Source organism: Anopheles arabiensis, chromosome 3 (assembly GCF_016920715.1).
Source record: "Anopheles arabiensis isolate DONGOLA chromosome 3, AaraD3, whole genome shotgun sequence".
NCBI classification, from domain to species: domain Eukaryota; kingdom Metazoa; phylum Arthropoda; class Insecta; order Diptera; family Culicidae; genus Anopheles; species Anopheles arabiensis.
The window spans coordinates 85773726-85793796 of record NC_053518.1 but is presented as its reverse complement, the minus strand read 5'-3'; the positions used below and the strand labels follow the sequence as shown (position 1 = coordinate 85793796).

The following is a 20071-nucleotide window of genomic DNA, read 5'->3' as shown; positions in this document are numbered from 1 at the left end:
ATGAATGTAAGATAAGGCACGCACATTTTTATGATCGATTTTCAACATTTTCCCTAATGTGTCCGTCTGTACCTACCTTCTCCTACCAAAAACAATGGGACTTTATTTGTCTATACCAATGAAAGCTGTAGAAATCATAATTAAAAGTCTTATTCGCTTCCTTCATTAGCACACGACCTAAATACGCAAGATGATGAAAACTATCTAACAAAAACCAACTAACTAACAACATCCTTGTGGATTTCATTCAATGTAATGCGTATCGCACGCAGCCTGCCAACTCCCAGGTGTCTCTCTTGAAGAACTCAACAAAACACACTCGGAAACAAATCCCATCCAAACACCATATTCCTCAGCGACTGCAGGGAGATGCGTAAAGAAATTGCAGCGCACAAGACGGTTGCAAGGGGGAGGATATCAGTGTGAGTGTGCGCTATTGTTTTTTTTCTTCTTCTTGTTTCTTCTACAAAGCAAAACCTCAATGGCGTACCGATGCAGAGACCCTTAAGAACCAAACACAGGCAGAAGAAACGGTTCGTTCGCTGCCATGAATAGCAAGCCATGGGCGAAGGGACCCGATCGAATGGGGCTTAGCGTTAGTTCGCGTGTTACGCTGTGAAGAGAAGTGTTACTTTTGCTACCTTACACGGTGGAAAATGGGTTTTTATTTAATAGAGTTTGTATATGTGTGAGTTTTTGTATTTATTCGAAGTACCCGTAGCTAGGCATTATGAGAAGATACTTAATATCTAGGATAAAGCTGGTTTAAAAAATCGTAAATGCTGCTCTTACTGATTGGATGTTGGTATTGTTTGCTGGAAACACATTTTCGTTCTATTGGAAAAGAAATTCTGCGGGTTCCTAGAAACCGCCCTAGAAATGCACATGAACCATAGCCAAAAGTCTGTCCATTTATGCTGGTAAGTAACGCCAGCTCTGCTTTGTTTTGTTTACGGTTCTCATGAGTTTGAGCCTCTAAAAACGGCAAAAGATAAGGGTGACTCATGTTACAATCGTTCATTGAAAATAATTTGTATCTGAATGGCTAGAACAACTTAAAAGACTTTATAATTACTTTAAAACGGTTTAAAATCGTCACAATTTGTTCTCGCCACCATCGAGGATTGCAAATCCTATGCACCAGGTGGCACGATGACCCACCAGGACGCCTCGTATCAGTTTCTTGGGCCAGCCTTTGGGCCGGATTACCAATTGCCCGGAAACTTTACGCACCTAAAATGGGGCAGGATGCTGTTGTAGTAGTAATTGTTGTTTGGGAGATAATTTACAGTCGCTGTACGGAATGCTCCTGAAATGTGCTGAGCGTCCTGGTTCGGACCGAATTTGCTGTGAAACATAATCCAATTTTCAATTGAATGGTTTTGTGAGCGAACAAATAGGGATCGATTTATGGGGATTTTTCAGAAGGTTGTTGGTTGATTCTTTTTGCTATTGTAAGGGGCTTGTTAATTGGTAGAATGTGAAATTTAATACTATTCGCATCGCATAATATAAAACCATTTATTAGATGCAACTTATTCACCCAATTTCCTATTAATGATGAACTCTGTTGTGTTTTGTACCAAAAAAACAAATGAAAATTTTCAGACAACATGGGAGACACTTCCTTTACTTGTCCATGCTACCCAACAGAACGCAAGCAAACATGACACGTATCAAAAATTGTTGACCGCCCAAAATGTGTTCAACATGTGATGTGATTCAGTTAAGCATAACATTACAACAATGGTGGGGTTATATTTTTTTTATTTTTTGTTGTGCAAATGGTACATGATTTGTTAAAGCAAACATTTTACAGGAAGTCAGATGCCACTCCCTGGTGTCCATATAAGGGTGGTAATAATTTAAATCGAGCTAACCACTATGGCTCCCGCCTGCTTGGATCTGATAGACACGCGTCAGTCAAACGTCAAGTGTATTATTTTCAATATTGACGTGTTCGTTTTGTTTTGCTTTCATTGTGATCATTGTGTGGTGAGTTTGAAGCATTTACAAAAAGACGAAGAAAAAATGCCCATTTTTGTAACGCTGAGACAGTTTTTGGGAGATTTATTTTTTTGTGTGTTTGGAACACTATAGAACTGCAAATTGACTGCATCGTTCATCGATAAAACAGGGCGATGAGGTTGCACACTATCACCGCATCGAGAGTAAGAGGCCGAAGTGAGTGAAATACAAATTTGTCAAAAATGAACGCGGGCAAGGCTCAAACCAGTACAATAATAAACGCAAAACATTATTCTGTCAACCTACAGCAACTTAAAATGGACAGCAAATGGTTGCGATTGTCTAAAGTCAAAGTGTTGCAACGTTCAGCATTGTAATCCTTTGCCAAGGAACATGCTGGTGGTGTAACTATACCACTTGCAAGGGCTTCACGAGTAGTTTCATCCTTATGCAATGGTTTAAAGAGGACTAGAACACTGCAATTTGGAATGGTGCAATAGATGCAACCTGAAAAGTTTGCTGTTCTGTAGGACATATTTACTACAAATAATGGATTAAAAGCTATAATAATTATTGTAACTTTACTGTGAGTTAAAAAGCTATGACTCACAAGCTTCCCAGATTAATAATAAATCCAAAGATACGATTAAGAGGAATGCAAATGAAAGTTACTGAATTCTTTGTTTAGCACATAATTGCCATAAGTGTTTGCATCATACAACATTGATTGAAAACAGCAACTTCACTATCAGCTCTTTCTCGATGTTTGGATATTGATATGCATGATATTGCACTTATTTAAAATAATTTAAAAAAATAGCAATAATTTATGCCCAGATTTTCTTATTGACACATCATTTAACAGAAATCCCAAATATCCTTAGGAAGAATGCACACAAGTGTGGACAGTAGAGGTAGTAGTAGTGGTCAATAGTTTAAGAAGACAATTTTGGTAGAGAGTAGAGCAAGTAGCAAGCAGAAGCGAAAGGACTAAACAATATAAAAACCCTAATCAAAAATATGAAATGAATGCTAATCCAAAAGAGATAGAACGAGCTCAAACCGCGCAATATATTTTAAAACATTAATAAAAATCTTGAATAAAATGTTTCTAGCTTTTTTTTAAATTTTATTCATATTTCAATGATAATAAAAATTTAATTTTCCTAAAAGCATTGGTATGCGTCTGCACCATAAAAATACAGAAATTACCGGTAAAAGTGCTCCTCAAACATTTTCTGCTGTGCAATTTAGAGGTGAAGCTGTTCCTTTCCTTTCTACAATTCAAACTCCATCCATAGAGCTAGAGCGGCCAAATAGCTACAGACAATCGGAATCCACAAATTCATATCCTTGTACAAGCACTGACTACGAGCTACGGCACACAAACGGCAAGCAAACAAACACACAGACACCGGACACCAGCCAAGCTGGCCCCCAATTGTGGGCGCTTTTCGGGCGGGTTCGAGTAGGTGCTGACAAGATGACCCATAACCGGTGCAAATTGACCAAGATATTACAAAGTGTGCGTGCGTGTGTATGTGTCTGTATGCATTCGATTGTGAATGGAACGGATCATCGTGCTCTGCTGTACTGTAAATGTTGTTGTGGAATGCAAACGCAACTCTCATTCCAATATTCCCCTCCTTCGTTCCCGGTATCAATCGAAGCGTCATCCGGCTCGCACAGCCCGATCGACCGCGTTGGCTGCTGTATTAATGCTTATTTATCAACAGCTGCATGAGAGGATGCATGCAGCCACTGGTGGCAGGACCTTGAGGTGTGCTGTGGCCGGTACGGTTTTGCACTTGGACGGCCAATTTAGCGCGAGATGAAGCTCAATTAATCCCTCAACACACTGGCGAGCGCACACACAAACACACACATACACACATGAAGCGAGTGTGTATAGAAGTGCGATGGGTTGGTTTGACGGGTTGCCAATGGGTACACCATGCACAGCCCAACCTAGTCTAGTGTGCATTGCTAAATCGGCCATACGCAAAAGCGCCGTCCAGTGTTGTGCGGCGTACGGCGACGGTGTTGAATGGTTTCTGATCGATGTATTTCTACTGCAACTGCATCATAAACCCTTGCGAATCCTTGGAAGTAGCTTTTAACTTCTAAATTGCTTAGAAAAATGCTATTATTTATTGAATTTAAATGCCATTTTAAATGAAGTTAAGCTTAGACTTGCATGTAAAGTTTTGCATTAAATTTATGTAACCCTCCCTCCTTGGTATGCAACTTGGGATCCCCATTGGGTTAATGTATTCGCACGCAAGGTCTCTCAGCTTCGCACTACCTCAGTCGCTCGGCCGGGTAGTGCAAACTAAACGCACAATTCATCCGTTTTGCCCGGTAAAGCGAAACCGTTTTTGGAACGCAATACGCGCAATCGAACGATGGATGCGTTTGCTGGATGCTGCAATTTAAACGCTCGCTCGTACTGGATTCAAAATTCCGGGGAGAAAAAAATGCGAGAGTACAGCTTCCGCTGAGAGTGTTTGCTGTTTTGTGGATGGGGGAGAGGGAGGCAACAACAAGCAGAAGGGGAAGCAAACACAACCGAAGGGACTAAAAACTGGACCGCTGTGTGGCAGCGCGTAGCCGGACGCGCAACGGTAACACAAAACGGTTGCATTGTTGCAGCAAAGAAGAGTGTGGTCGCTGAGGGTTTGGGGTGCGATATCAATTACACCCATCTTGGCCGAGGCGTTCGGCAATCAGAAGCTGAAACGGGGCAGTATCGCGCGTGAGCTATCCTTGGCGGAGTTAGCCTTCCCGGAACTAGGGCCGTTATGGTTGTGTAATGCAATGCTTCATCTTGAACTTACCATCGCGTACTGGCTCGCTACGATGGAATCGATGCTAAGAAAGATTTGTAATTTACTTGGAAGAGTACTTTGCTTGAAGGAAACAAAACGAAATAGACCTTCCCTCCTCCTGGAACAAGCTTCTATTTGTCCTCAACACTTCCAACACTTGGCAAAAGCAGGAGCAACAACAAAAAAAACGATAGAAATGTTACATCCAACGTCAACAGCTTGGAATGACACTAACGTTTTTCTTTTTTGCAAAGGGGAAATAGCTGCACACAAGGGAAAAAGAGAGTCCACGGTTTGCCCGGTTCGCCCGGTTAAAGTTTGTGTAAACACATTTCGTTCGCCCTTCAACCTCGCGCTGCGGCCACAGTCTCGGTTCGATGTCCTTTCCGATGTGCTGGCGGTACGGTGGGAGGGACATATTTCACGGAAAAGTGTGCATTCAGCGTGTGCGTGTCGTAAGAGTTAGATTGTAATAGAATGTAGAGCTTTCCGTTTGGGGGGGAAAATATCGATTTGCCGACTTGTCATTGTGCGTGGGTTTGAGGTGGTAATGATGTTTTCTTTTGGAAAGAAAATACGCTTAATTATTTCGGTTGTGTTAAATTCCCAAGTACTACCTTTTATCGTTTTTTTTTTTAAAGAAAATGTGAATATTTCTCAACATAACACTTAAATTTCCCTTTTTTCTTTTACTCTCTTTATTAAATTAAATTTTACATTTGAAAAAGTCCATTTTCCTTTTGCGGCAAGCAGCTTACAAGAACGTAAAGATAAATTATGTTCTCCCGCACACCAACGTGTCTGTGAGCAGTGAGAAGAAAATGCTTTTCTCAACCGCGACTCTATTCTTTACACACGCACGCACACACACGCGCACACACCTTTGGTGGGAAAAAGGGGAAATGCATCCATACACATTCCGTACGCACACACCAACAGCCCGAACGCTGCAACGAATGCGATTGCGCAAAACTGGGTGACAGCTTGCCTTGCACACCACGTTGCCACGTTCTGCGTGGCTCATATTACCCCTACCGATGTAATCGCCTGTACGTAAGGGGGGTGTGGTTGGCTGTATTGGTTACTCTCACCAAAGTGCATAGTGAGTAGCGCAAACTCATGGTGGTGAGTTTTGTACGCGAATCGATGCTGCTCACCATTGGACTAATGGTAAGCGGGGAACAATTCACGCTCATGCGATTAATCCGATTAATCGGTCAATTCTACATGGACACTTGTCAACGAACTATGGAGGAGGACAATTTTGAAGCAATGGTAATTGAAAATGCATACGAGTTATACACGTTTATAGCTTAAGAAGCTTAAATGAGGAACGAAAGAGTCGGTGATATAACTGTCTAATTGGTTCAATTTTGACATTAAATGCAAATAATTACGAATAAAATGACTTCCCAAACCAGTGCAATGAAGGAAAGTTGATAATTATAGTTTATTTACTAAAGGATTGCAGTAAATTATTGAGAAACGACACAACCTGTGCGCTTATCTTAACAATTTAAGTTATCTTTAACCATTTTACAAGCTATATAACTTTGGAAAATAATTGGTAAAACTATTAACATTCAATTCACTCTAAGCAAGCATTAAAGTATCCTCAACGGATCTGAATCCGTTGGGAAGGCTGAGACCGGAGGCCTGCCGTCCGACATAGCTAGGAACAAACAAACACTTAGTTCGAGTTCGTGTGACTGAATGTTACTTATATTGAGCAAACATTTTAAAATGTTATTTATACCTTACCGCTTGCTTAACAGCGGGTTTTATGGTTTATGTTATTTTTAAAAACAATATATTTATCGTTTATTAGACTTATATTTATACTGACTCGACTTCTGTCCCTTTATGTGGAACATAAGTCGTCCTCAATTTAGGGCTGCCGGCAACATTAATGATAAGGAAGCTTATCATGCAAAGGTTGACTTTGTGATTGTGCGAATCGTATGAGTCTTTCCTTGAAATTTATTTTTTCCCTTTCGATAGCTGTTTTTGAAGCATTTTTTTTTATTTTAATGAAAGCCTCCATAGAAAGTTTGCGCAAAATGTCGATATTTTTGTTTTGTTTGTATTTTTGCATCCCTCAGCACATTCCAACAGTACATTCGCTCTCACTATTGTACATTTGTCCCAAACGCTACCCAATGTGCATCATCACTCGCTTGCTCGCTCACCATCGCCCAAACCACGGTGGAGGGGTTATGCAGTGTATCTTCGCACACACACACACCATCATACCCTTTTTATAATTTATTGTGGAGAAATCGAATTCAGTAAATAAAACGGAAGAGAAAAGGAGAGAGAGAGAGAACGAGAGAGATCAACAGAAGGGCCAAAACTAAAGGAGAGAGAACAAGACAAACACAGCACCATTGCTTGCAGCTTGAAGGGGAGATTCCATGGCTCACCGTGATGTAGCGCGAAATGCTGTCAGTTGCAGTGAGGGAAGATGCTGTCAGTCTGTGGTAGGAAGTGTTTTTACTTCAATTGAACTGCTTTTTCCTACTGTAGGGAATGTAATTAGTTAGTAAAGATATTTTTAATTATTTTTATACATTTTCTTATCAAGTAATGTACTACAACTTTATTAAAAAAGGGGACAAATTACATTTATGTGACAAAAAACTCCTATCTCTAGCCCACTTTTTCTCTCTGCTTGCGTTTACAAACCCCCCTTTATCAGTTTCCCCTTTTCAGTGATAATATTTTCTTTCTCCAAAAAAACAAACGATTAACCATTTCATCCTTTCAGTACAGCACAAAACCCCGTGACTTTCGACGAAACGAAAACAAAGAAACCTCCTCCTCCTCCTCTGGAGCAGCAGTAGCACGCGCGTGTCTGAAATTTATCAGTTTTATCAGTTTTGTGGAAAAACACCAGTGTTCAGTGCGAAAAACAACCACCTCTCTTGCGGCATTGAATGCGGGCAAGAAGAGGTGAGTGGGAAAAGTTTTTCCATTCGTTTGTTGGTTTTTGTTTTTGTCCCCCATATTTGGTCCCCAGAACTTTCACACAGACACCAATTTCATTTGCTTTTTTTTATCTTTTTGGTGTGTGTATGTATGATTTTGCTCCATCATATCGCAACTCTCAGGAAAAGCGAAAAGCATCTTGCAGTGTGCTTTGTTGGCGGCGGAAACACGAGCTAGTGTCAAAGGCTGCAAGTGATATGGAGGCGTCCCGAAAGCGTGCCACTGTTTGGATAAGGGACAGCAATCCTAATGTTCCTTTCCGTTTGCTTTTAAATGTCGCGCAACAAACACACACAAACAAAACTCTCTCTTTCTTTCTTACTTTCTTTTTTACTTCCACAACATTGCAATAGTGATAGCTCAGGAGAGGAGGGAGGGCATAGTAAAGACGGTATGCTGCTTTTGGAGGTGGCTGGTGTAGCTGCTGTTTGCTCGCGCGCGCAATGATGGTGTCCTTCGCCGAAGTGGCTGAACAAATTTGGCTTTTATCGCTTCACTTCAATTTACTCTTCCCTCCCCCCCCCCCCCTACCATACCCTACACTCATCTTCCCTTCCTTCCCCAATCGAGCTGTGTTTTCTTGGGCATAAACGTAAGAAAAAAGGGATGAAAATCCTCCCAAAAACACCCAGCAACCGTTCCAAAGGATCCAAGGGAGAAACGTAGAGACGGTATGCTTGCCCTTCGAAAAGGGCAAAACGCAAAAAAAAGTAGAAATGGTTCACATTCCCGGTGGACATTTGTGCCACTGGGTACTGGGTTGGGTTGGGGTAACGCGAGGGGAGTTAACAAGGCACGGTCGTTCCTTTAGCTTCTCCGAACGGGGCCGATGATATGCCGGAAGGTTTGTGCGAGCCACAAGCAAAAAGGACAATTTTCTGACCATGGCCCCCTGTTTGTGACAGGATCTCGCCTCGATCCCACCACCATCGTCACCCCTCTCAACGGTCATAAAATAAGAGGCAAGGGATGGGCTGTCCAAAAAGAAGCGTGTACCATTTTCCTTTCGATTCTGCTCGCAGTTGTAAAAAGACACACTAACAGTGGACGAGATTCTTTCCTACTTCTTACCCCTCGTGACAAAGGACACACTGTGTGTGTATGTGTTTGTGTGCGTGATAGGGGGAGGTGCAGTGGCGGATTAAGGGTACCGGGGGCCCTAGGCGGAAAGACGAGTTGAGGCCTCCTGTAAATGGTAAATGTTGTTGTGGCGGGGGGGGGGGGTAGTCGGGGGCCCCTTCGATCATCAGTCACAGGCTCTAAAATTTTTGCTGACGGGGGGGGGGGGTGCAAATGATTCGCCAGCCTTGGGGCCCCAACGGCCATCTTTTCGGGGGCCCTCGTCGTTATTACTCTGTCCATACGGCATACTATAGAATGGCAATCTACGGGGCCCCTAAATCGGCGGGGCCCCAGGCGACCGCCTAGTCCGCCTACCGTTAGATCCGCCACTGGGGGAGGTGATAGGGCCGCAACACTCTCCCACAGTCACATGAGGTGTGGTGTTCGGCCTTTCGGTCAAGAAATCGTTTTCATTACTTTATTATACAACGAGGCACACACAGACACACACACATACACAGGGATGGAAGAAAAATGGGAAAATCCCGGATACACACACACTAGAAAGACCAAGAAGAAGGGAATTTTCGCACAAATGCCTCCTCCCGTCCCAAGTCCGTTCCTCGTGGCAGTGTGTGTCCCTGGTGTGGATGATAAATTGCTTCCCAACAATGTGTGGCACAATGTGTTAGTTTTGGGACAAGACGATCCATCCCCCCCTTGGAAGGAAGTTTTTCACACACACACGATGCGCACACACGCACACAAACAGGTTTTGTTGTCGTTTTGGCAAGTCCTGAACCAACAACCAACCGCACAGAAACTCCAACACACTGTCCCTTTCGAACTCACTCATGCACTCATCTCATCCAATCATCGGCATCATCATCATCATCATCGTTGTCGTTTGGTTTGAATCATTCATAAGATTTGGAGCACATTTGGTTCTGGGAAAATAAGCTCTTTGCTCTCCTGCTATCTGCTGTCGGGAAAATCGATAGCGTTTGTTGGGGGTTTTGGTAATGGTGCGCTGTGCCGTGGTTGATTCTGGTGAAACTGACGTGTACTAGTAGCAACATTCTAGCACGATAAAGCGTTCGCGTTAAAGAGTATGGAGGGAGTGAACTCTGCAATGGAAGTAGTTGTTCTTTTAACTGTATTATGATAGTTTTGGGAATTGAAATTTAGATAAAACTACTAACAATTGGTTGAGTCTTCTCTGGCAATGTGGTAACGAAAACACATACTACTCCAAAAGACAATCTTCTTGTAGTAAATAAAGCTTGTAATATATTTTCAATCTTGTAATGTGAAGTAAATTAGCTGTGTGAAGACTTTTCTGCACTGAAATGCAATAAAGTTTCGATTAAACAGTTGAACTTTGATTTGGTTACCATTTAATTAGTTTACGTTAATCTATTATTTCGTGAGCAATTCTTACTTTTTAAATCTCTAAAATGTAATTCATGAAGATATGTGTGGTTTTTAATTAAAATGTTTTGACTAATTTCATGGCATGGATTCTAAAACAGGATAATTATTTTCCACTAACAAGAAAGTGAAATCTCGTCAGTTTATCGTCTAAGTTTCGTAAATCTTTTGCACAAAATGCAGTTAAACATGTAATTAAATTAACTTCAACCATGAACTATAATCCTATATTTCTAGTTTGAGTGATGACTTTACAAAGGCGTTAATTAGAAATAGCTTACTGAATAAATCAAATTTGTACAGCTTTCTTTTATCGTATCTTGATATTCATTTTCCTAAAGTAAAAATTTTAACAATGAACAATTAGTCAAACATATAGTTTCTATTTATCTATTTATTTTTACCTTTTCAAAGCCTTTAAGAGCTGCATGCAGCCCGTAGAATGGAGACCCCTGCTCTCAGGCATGAATGTTTGACAGTGTGCATCATCTCTTGAAGGAATCATGATAAATTTCAAAGGTATTTGAGCAGATTTATCACAACTGTTATTTGGTATGACAAAAACACTACAAAAACCGCTCTGCTATCGTCATTCCAGACTCGTAGAGATCGTTCTCTGAATTTAGTAAACGGCACCATACAAAGAAGGAAGTTGTGAGAGCCAAAAGATGTTCTGGTTTCAGCATTGGCCGGCGAGGGAGTGTTCTGGCAGGAATGTAGAGGTGAATACACAAAGGCATATCAGGACAGTCGATAGTTCCGTTTAAGATTCCGGTAATAAATGCCAGCCTGACATGCTCAACACGTTTGACCAGGAGCGGGATTTGAGATTTAAATTTTGTAAATCAGTCAAAAATCGATTAACAAACTATAGATTTGTCTTATAAAACGAAAATTCAAACGAACTACTAGCATTTTCATATTATACTCCCCCTTTGGCCGGCAGTAGCGTCCTCTATCGGATTTAAGCTTAAAAAATGTCCCAACTTTTCACATTAATCTATTTTTAATGAATCTTCTATCACAGATGTCTCTGTGTGTGTGTGCAGGCGAACAAAATGTATAACAACCCATCCAGCCGCTCACAGCTCATACAACAGCCGCAAGCGAAAACGATCACTCAACCCACCAAAACCCCAGGCCAGCAATACTAATCACACATGCTGCAACCTCAATGTGCGATAGCGGACAGGCGTTTGACGCAGTGAAGCGCGTACCGTGCAAAAGTACCAACTTCCCTGTTTTCCCCTCAGCATCACACTCCCTTGCTTGCCCTTAATTTCCTTTGCGTAGAAATAGTGCGTTATTATTACCACGCACCAACACACCCTTACCAAATCCCGCTTTTCATCATCATCCTCATGCACGAAGAAAGCGTCCACCGCGTGGCTTCCTTCTTTGCGCAAATCACCGCGGTTGGTTGGGGCCGTTGCGCAAAACAACGGCAACTGACGTACAACAACACCACCCATTTTACAGTGGATGGGAGAGGGACAGGAGCAGAGAACTGGGAGAGTGGTGACGGAGGGTGAGGATGATAGTAGCCCCCGCGTGCGGGGGTGTAACTTTTCTCGGTCCATTTAGCGTGACCATACGACCGGGTTGTACCGGAGGCAACTGGGGGAGTGCTGTTGTTTTTCATTGCATTTTCCATATTTTCTAACCCCCGTAAAGTTGTGTTCTTCTTCGTGCTGTTGCTCACAGTCATGTCACCGGGTAGCGCGTTTTCCGACAGGCGCTCATATTGCACCTACCGTGCGTTGCGCATAGGGAAGGTGCGTTTCTGCTGTAAACAAAAATTGCTACAACCGCGTGCATAAAGTGAGAGAGACATATAGAGAGAGCAATAAATTTAATTACTATCAATGGTAATTACACCGCAGGAGGACAATTGCTTTGTTTGTCTGGTCTTTTTTGCAGATGCGGATCAACCGGTGTGTATGCCTCTTTGCTATTAGAAGTCACCACTATCGACACGGAAGAGTGCCATTTTGTCAACCAACTTCATGCTCATTTTGAAGGAAATTTCTCCCACACAGCCCCATGATGGTAATGCTGTGTGTATTTTGTACTTTTCTAGATAGCTATAAGCAACCTGTCTCATTACAATTGGGATCGATTTCTTGATTTGTTTGTTTATCACAAGCGATTATCCACAAAACGATCTCACTACTCATTGGCTAAGTAGTATGTACTTATATTATAGCAGTGATTAGGTTGTAGGATAACTGCACCATGTCATGAAGATCAATGATCCGAACCTAGCGTTAATCATAGTGAGCGCCAAGGCCTAGTTGCAAAAGGTCAAGCATTGATATGATATGAAGTGGTGATCGATTTATATTATCCAACCATTCTCACAGTTAAGGCTTGCAATTGTAGCTTGCTATCATCCTCCTTCTATTCTGTTTTGGCTTTCTTATTTTTAATTCAGTTTAAAATCGATGACATCACTAAAACACTGCCAAAAAGTGATAGAAAGTGTAGTAGTCTGCAAAATAGAAAGCATACTCTAAAAACTATTGAAATGCTTGAAACGATAATACCTTTCTGATTTTTATTACATTCATCCAGGATCGAGAAATCGTTTTTAATTGATTTGAGTTATTCAAAACATCAAATATTCCGAGACACAAAAATCATATCCGACAATTGTAGCTTGCTATCAATATTAAAAACCTCGATATAAAGTCAAATGTGCAATTCATTGATAAATCCTTTTTCCAATTTTCTCAATGCAGTTCTATAACGTACTTTTTGTTGTTTTAGTTAATGTTTCGTACCTTATAAAATATGAGTAACTTATGTTTGAAACTACAGTCTGTTCCTGAATAACGAAGATTCGGAATTTATTAGTCATATCAGCACAATTTGCTCCAAAATGTGTCAAATGGAAAATAAATTATGTTTTGACTAAAACATTCATAAAACACTTAGTATTTTCATGTCCCTGAGTTCAGTTTAGTTAGGTTAATTTTGTTAAGTTAGCCTCATATTAAGCGTTAGTCAACATGTATATAGCCAGCGAAGGCAAATAATTGAAATTAATTAAATTGAAAACTAAGTAAACTAAGTAAATTAACATTTTCTGAATGAATCGTATAAAATTATTCGTTTTGAGTGTATAAAAGCTCTAAAATGTATCAATAAACGTCTTTGGCCGAAACGAGTGATATTCGAATTACGCAGATGCCTCGCCACGTTTTTCCGGAGCAGACTGTACTAAGTTTAAGGTTTTCAGCTGTAAAGACGAGAAAAGTCTTTGTTCAAATGAATTGACAGAATATCAATCTTGCATTATTGAAAATGCTCCATTAGTTATAAATATGACATTAAATTGAACAAGGTACAGCATAAAAAGCAACCAATATTTTGAACAAAAAAATAGGTTATTTATTACTATCCTTTACAATAAAAAAAACACAAAAAACTGCACTGAACACTTAAAGCAAAAGAGGAGTTATTCAAATTATTAATAGCTAATTATTGCTTTCTTTACATACAGATCGATGACATCGTATCAACTCAATGAACACAATCAAGCTATCAATCAATGTGTTATTCTGTTACCGATTTAGTGCAAAAGCTCCCTTAACATACACTCATGTGTGCCCTTAATTACTTCGCTAGCATAATGACACAGCCGCCACAGCCGTGTTATGAGTCGTTTCTCATCTTCATACACAATCCACCATCTTTGTTTCAGCCATCCTCTTTGAAGCCCCATTTTCCACCACCAAACCGGAAAATCCAACGACAAAAACACACGCACACACATACACTCCGAATGTTACGTGCGTTTCATCCACCGAAACGACCGTGGCAGAGGCTGTGATTACGGTTTTATGTGTTTGGCTGGCTGGGTACCTATTTTCCAACCTCCAACTCCACCCAGTACCGAGCTCCAGCGCCCCTCGGGGTCCTATTGTTTTGAGGGAGAAGCGGCGCGTGAACAAACCGTCACCCTCGAGCTGCCCACACATACCCCTCCCCTCATCACTTCCCGACCGCACCACACTGTCACAGAGAGGAGCGCGGTCACTGGAAGCGTCGCTGTTGTGTGACAAATTACAGCTCGAGCAATTTTCCCGCCAGACCCATTCGTCATTTGTTTGGTTGGTTTTGTTGTTGTTGTGTTTTTCTTCTTCACTGAAGCTAAATGGAAAACGGCATCAGTTTGAAGGGGGGGAGTAGGGCGAGTGGGGTCGGCCGGTACAGTGAAGCAAGCGCTCCATGATCCAGAGCTTCTCCCCACCCGCCACAATCTCCACAGCATGATTATGGTTCATTAAAAGTGCCATCAGCGTATGTATAAGGATGAGGGGGCGAAGGGGAGTTTGGGAAAAGCAGGGCAGCAGGGAGCACAAGTTTCGCGTAACTCCCGGTGTCACACAAACTGCCTGTTGACCCCTTTCCCCGGGCAAGGCGAGTGAATGGGAGATGGGGAAGGGTTCCACCGCCGCCGCCACCGCCATCATCAAGTGGCTGTCATTGTGAGTCAAGCGTTTTCCATCTGGTCAGCTCGATTGCTCGAGTGAGGATTGTCATTTCCACACTCCATAAATATTCCGCACACAAACAAACGGACACACACACAAACATACAGTCGTATAGGACTTGTCTATGGGGGGCAGCAGGGCGGCTATTAAAGTGTAATTATCTCGATTATGGGTCTCGATTTCTATTTTTTCTGCTTCATTTTCTCTCAATCGCTCCCGGTCTCTCTCTCTCTCTCTCTCTCTCTGTCTTGCTGCATTTAATTTTCATTTACCTTAATGCTTTATGTATCTGGCTGTGGCGATTGACTTCACTGTGTGTGTGGACATGCACACGTCCTGACTTTTTTCATGTACACCAAATCTAACCCACTTCTAACACGACTCTCACGCTAAATGCTTTTGTTTAAAGTGTTTGTTCTTCGTCGCTGCAAACTCCTCAAGGACAGCGGGGCAAATAAACAACCAATCTGATACGCCTTTTGTCAGCCTATACAGCAACATCATTTGATCGGAACGATCGTGATAATGATGCTTTTTTTCCTTTTCCTGTGTCTTTCGATTTTAAACGCTTTTCTACTTAGGTGAGCGGGAGCGTTAAAACGGGGCGCTATAATTGAATTTTGATTACTGCTTCCGGTCTTCCGGAGATGCTAAAACGAGTTAGCGAGGGGGAAATGGGTTTATACACAAATCATTAGGGAAATGGATTAACGGGAGCCATCGATTGATGGGTTGTTTTTGTTGAGATTGTAGAGAATGTCATTGGTGGTGTGAAGAGAAAGGGAATTGTAGAATGAAAATAAATATGTTAAGGAATTGAGAATTGAGAAAAATGCTCACAAATTGTCAATTTTTCATGGATTTATCTGCACGGCACACCGTATAGTCTAAAACGGACTCCAGCAATGACGCAAACTCGCCGCAAGCAATGATACTAAAACTCAATGTGATCTTTTCAGGAGAATTTCATCAGAATTTCGATATGAGCCAAGTCCGCGAACCGCTGCAACGTCCCCCGGAATGTCCCCACTACGTCCAATCGAAATTTTCTGGATCAACATAATACAATAGCTCTACTCAAACAATTTTGTCGCGGAAACTGGAAAGGAATTGATAAAAATCTAAGGTAGGTCCGTAATTCCATGCTCGTACAGGTCATGCAAAGTATTCTCTGTAGCAGGAACGTACACACTGGAAGGTCACGTGTGCCAAAAGAGGTACAGGACTCAGCGATAGCCAGCATTTCTCGGGAAAATAGAATAGAATTCACGGACAGTCTATGCTTCTGCTAAGAAACCCGGTGAAGAATACCAACCTGCATATGTTGAATTCCGTCAGCGAGGTATAGGAGTCCGAGCTGCAAACACCTAATCTCGCAGCAAATTCCAAATGAGAACCACCACAGAATGCTAGCGTATTTTAGCAACGATCTTATCAATACGTAGCGTCTCAAACCATACAGGATCGAGTACAGCTCGCCCATTATGTTGACTTATAGGAACATCATGATCTAGCTGTTCCTTGAAAGAGAGATTGACTGCTAGAAATACGCCTTGATACCTGATACAGAGGCTCTCTTTCGAGGTTCTATCCATTGAGCGTATATGTGAACAGCTCTGGATTTCTTGATCGACTAAAGGCGATGGTGACACCTTTACGAAGAAGACTGAACCAGGAACTAAAGTAACTAATAAGGAGCATAATATTAATAATAATAAATTTTGAAAAATAACAAATTTGTTTAATAAACAAATATAAATATAAAAAGAAAGCAAAGATATTATTGAAAAAAAAAAAGATCAAATGATGTAAAATATATAGAACTTGTTGGTCAAAACCATAACCATAAATCAATAACAATATTTCTTATAAAAGTCAAATAGGTAAAACCGTACCTACATTCGAAATTCAATCCGTTTTACCTATTTCTAAATCAAAAGAAGAAATCAAAATTATCCTGTAAACTAATTTACGCAGAAAATCAATCTCTTTCCACCGTGTACAGTAGTTTCGAAAGCAATTGCTGTACAATCACAACCATTTTTTTACTACTATCACTTTCCAGCATCCGTCCGAGTTTAGAAATTCGATCATGTATGGATGCCAATTTTCTTCTCTTTTTTTTCTATCGTCTATTTACAAAGACGACCTCTCGCGAACGGAACCAATCCCCAAAAACTACCAATCTCTGCAAAATTGACCGGAAGGAAACCGCGGCAATCATTTGGCACTGTTCGATTATCCCCGGGCGGCAAAGTCGACACGACGGTCGTGGTCTTTCAAGTCAACAACCAGAGAGAAAAAATGACTCGCATGCAGATGCGAGAAAAAACCCGCTCTGCAGGCAGTGCTTGATTCCGGGCCAAACAAAAAAATGGACAGTTGGATTTGAATAGATCTAAATCGCAGTGCAAGGTGCAGTTGCAGCACGGCGCACAAGATACTACTATGAACCAGTTGCTCCCGACACGACATTTCCCATCTCCCAGCGTTCTGATTAGCGAGAAAATATTGATATCAGCAATGGGAGTAACGCACATGATAAAAAAAAACAAAAGTGCTCGATACACACTCCACTGTCGGTGATCTTTGTGGCCACCAGATAGCCAAACATTCGTTATTGGATGCATGTGGTTCGGTGTTGGCAATAGCAACAGAAAAAAAGAAACCTCCTGCTGCATCGACTCCCAGATGTTGCAGCGTGTGCATTCAATGTGCAGTATGGCAACACACTGCACATAGACCACCGAAATTGATTCTTCTCCTCGGTCGGACGAATAATTGATGAACCGCGGAACGTCTCTCTAACATGGCCTGGCCGGAAGGCTGCGCCAACACACTGCGCCAACACGCGGCACTTGCTTTTTTCCGCCACGATCAATCCAATAGTCGACAGGAAGGGCTATACGCGAAGTGCCTTGATTTTCGCACCATCCGTGTTTTGCGCGCTGTGTGTGTGTGTGTGTGGGGTGGTTTTTTTCTCCCCTTTGATGCGTCGTGCACTACCGGAACCTGGATGCAACTCCAGTACCTACATCGTTCAGGCTCAAAGGCAGAAACGTTCTGTGGTTTGCAAACGTACCTCATCACACCGCGATGCACCAAACTCGTGTTGCAGTGCAAGGGCTCTTTGGTATCGATGCCATCCCAAACCTCCCGGAAGCCCGAGGGCACCCGGATATCAGACACCATTCGGTGGACGACAACAACGACGACGACGTTGTTGGCCGTGTTTGGTGCTTTTGTGTCGAGTCTTGCCATTCGTTGCTTTGGCCCGGCCCGGCAGTTGGCTGTTGGCTTTTCACGCCAATTTTGCGTAAGGTGGCGATTTTCGAGCGAAACCTCGGCTTTGGCGGCCAGTCCGCCAGCAAGCCAGCCAGTCAACCAGCTAGCACTGATGTCAAGTTGTCTCGCTGGTGGTTGTCTGATAAGGCTTTTTGCTGTGCAGTGTTTCCTGGAATGGTAAATGTTGCAGCATGAACATCTCACTATGGGAGAGAATGCAGGGAAATACAATTAAAATTTAGGTGTTATAAAGCTAAACTAAGGCACTTATTTAATAAATGATACTTTTTTACAATCAAACTCAAAACAAAAGAGAAATTCCATTGTATAATTGTGTTTTTATCATCAGTTTAGGAAGCCTTTCAACAAGCCTTTCAGCTATTTATCACTAAATTCCCATTAATTTAAATTTTCTTCTCTTTGTTTTTTCACTTTTAAATGTTTTAGTTGTAATTACGTAATTTTACTTGCTACATTTTTTTTTAATTCTTTTATAGTTGTTTCATTGTCTTTCATACTTTGCTACTTTACTTACTTTGCTTTACTTGCTACAACTTTATACTTTTACTTACGTTAACTATTAATTACTTGCGCTTTCACATATTTTGTTCACGGCTATTTGTTATTCTATACGATTTACTCTTTACTTCTCTATTTGTATACTAAATTTGACTCAATTATTGATGTTTCATTGTTTGTTTTCCAAAAAGCCCTACGATTCGTCGATTTGAATTTGATCCAATTAAATAAACTTACCTGGCTAGGTATTTTATGTTGTTGAAATACGATTTTAACTATAACTAATATAACTTTTTAACAAATCTGTCTATATACCTCTCAAAATACAATAAAATACTGTCTAAAGCTATATTCTTCCAACTAAAAAACCATTATTTCAAATAAATTTTGTACCATAAACACCCAATTTTAACCTCTTAACAACCTTTACTGCACGACTGTGATCGTTTTGCATCGCAACCAAACATGCATCCACAAAGCCACAAAAATGAACAAGAAATTGTTTAAAAAAAGTAGCAAGAACAGTGCACCAAAGAACACCAAACTCTTCTTTTGCAATCGCATCGCTTCCGGTATCAATCGAAGCCTATTCACTCGTACGCGGTGTGTATTTTGGCACCGAATTGCATCAACACTGGCCCCGTGCAAATACGTGCAATGGGCCCTACGTGCAATGCAATCGTTTTTTTCTTTTTTTTTGCATTCTTTTCCCTACACCGGGCCCCAAAAATCGGACGCAAAGTTGGGCATGTTACGAATGCAACTACTTCCGTGGTTTTGTTGACCGTGTTGACCCTCTTGTCGGTTAACCGATACTCCCTCGGTGCACCAGTACGTAAAAAAACTGCATATCGTTCTACTTCTACAACGGTCGTGCAGTTGCAATTTCGGTTGTTGGTCGGAGTCGGCCAGCAGCATACCCGTTTTGATCAACCGTCTACGGCACAAAGTGATACAAAGTGCACCTTTGGCTAGTGTTTGACTTTCATTCGGTGGATGTTAGCTGAAGAAATCAAGCCTTCATCTGCTGGAATATTTACGTCCAGTACTTCGGCAGGTTGCAAAGTACCTGTTAACTGTAGCTGATTTAATATGAAACCGGAGACGTTTGTTTGTTTGGCTAGGCATTTTACCATTCTTTGGAATATTCCACCTTACAGCACTAAACCCGGTACGATGCAACAAATGAAAGGATGTCCCAACGAATGGACGGACAAGATGGTTCTAAATAAACATTGTACCTTCTAATACCAGCGGTGCGTGTACGCTATCGTCCGAAGTAATGCATCGTAATGCACTACATTGTAACGCACCAAACAGGGACACATCGTAAATAATCAAACTCTTCCAGCTCTAGCTTCCCCTCTTTTTGGGCGTCCACAGCCAATAACCGTCAAATTCGAACAGCATTTCCCGAGCGCAATCGGGTACGAGAAGCGCAACACGGCCCGCTCACCCAGATGCATTTAGGTTCGTGCAATTTTAATCACT

The 20071-nt window shown here is 41.6% G+C and overlaps 1 long non-coding RNA gene across 1 annotated transcript; it reads left to right on the top strand.

Moving 5' to 3' along the window:
• The first annotated feature begins 632 nt into the window (after positions 1–632).
• Positions 633–16465, top strand: LOC120902995. Its single transcript, XR_005739516.1, has 3 exons — positions 633–920; positions 15736–15902; positions 15954–16465. It is a non-coding gene; the product is annotated as an uncharacterized LOC120902995 (long non-coding RNA).
• The last annotated feature ends 3606 nt before the right edge of the window (positions 16466–20071 follow it).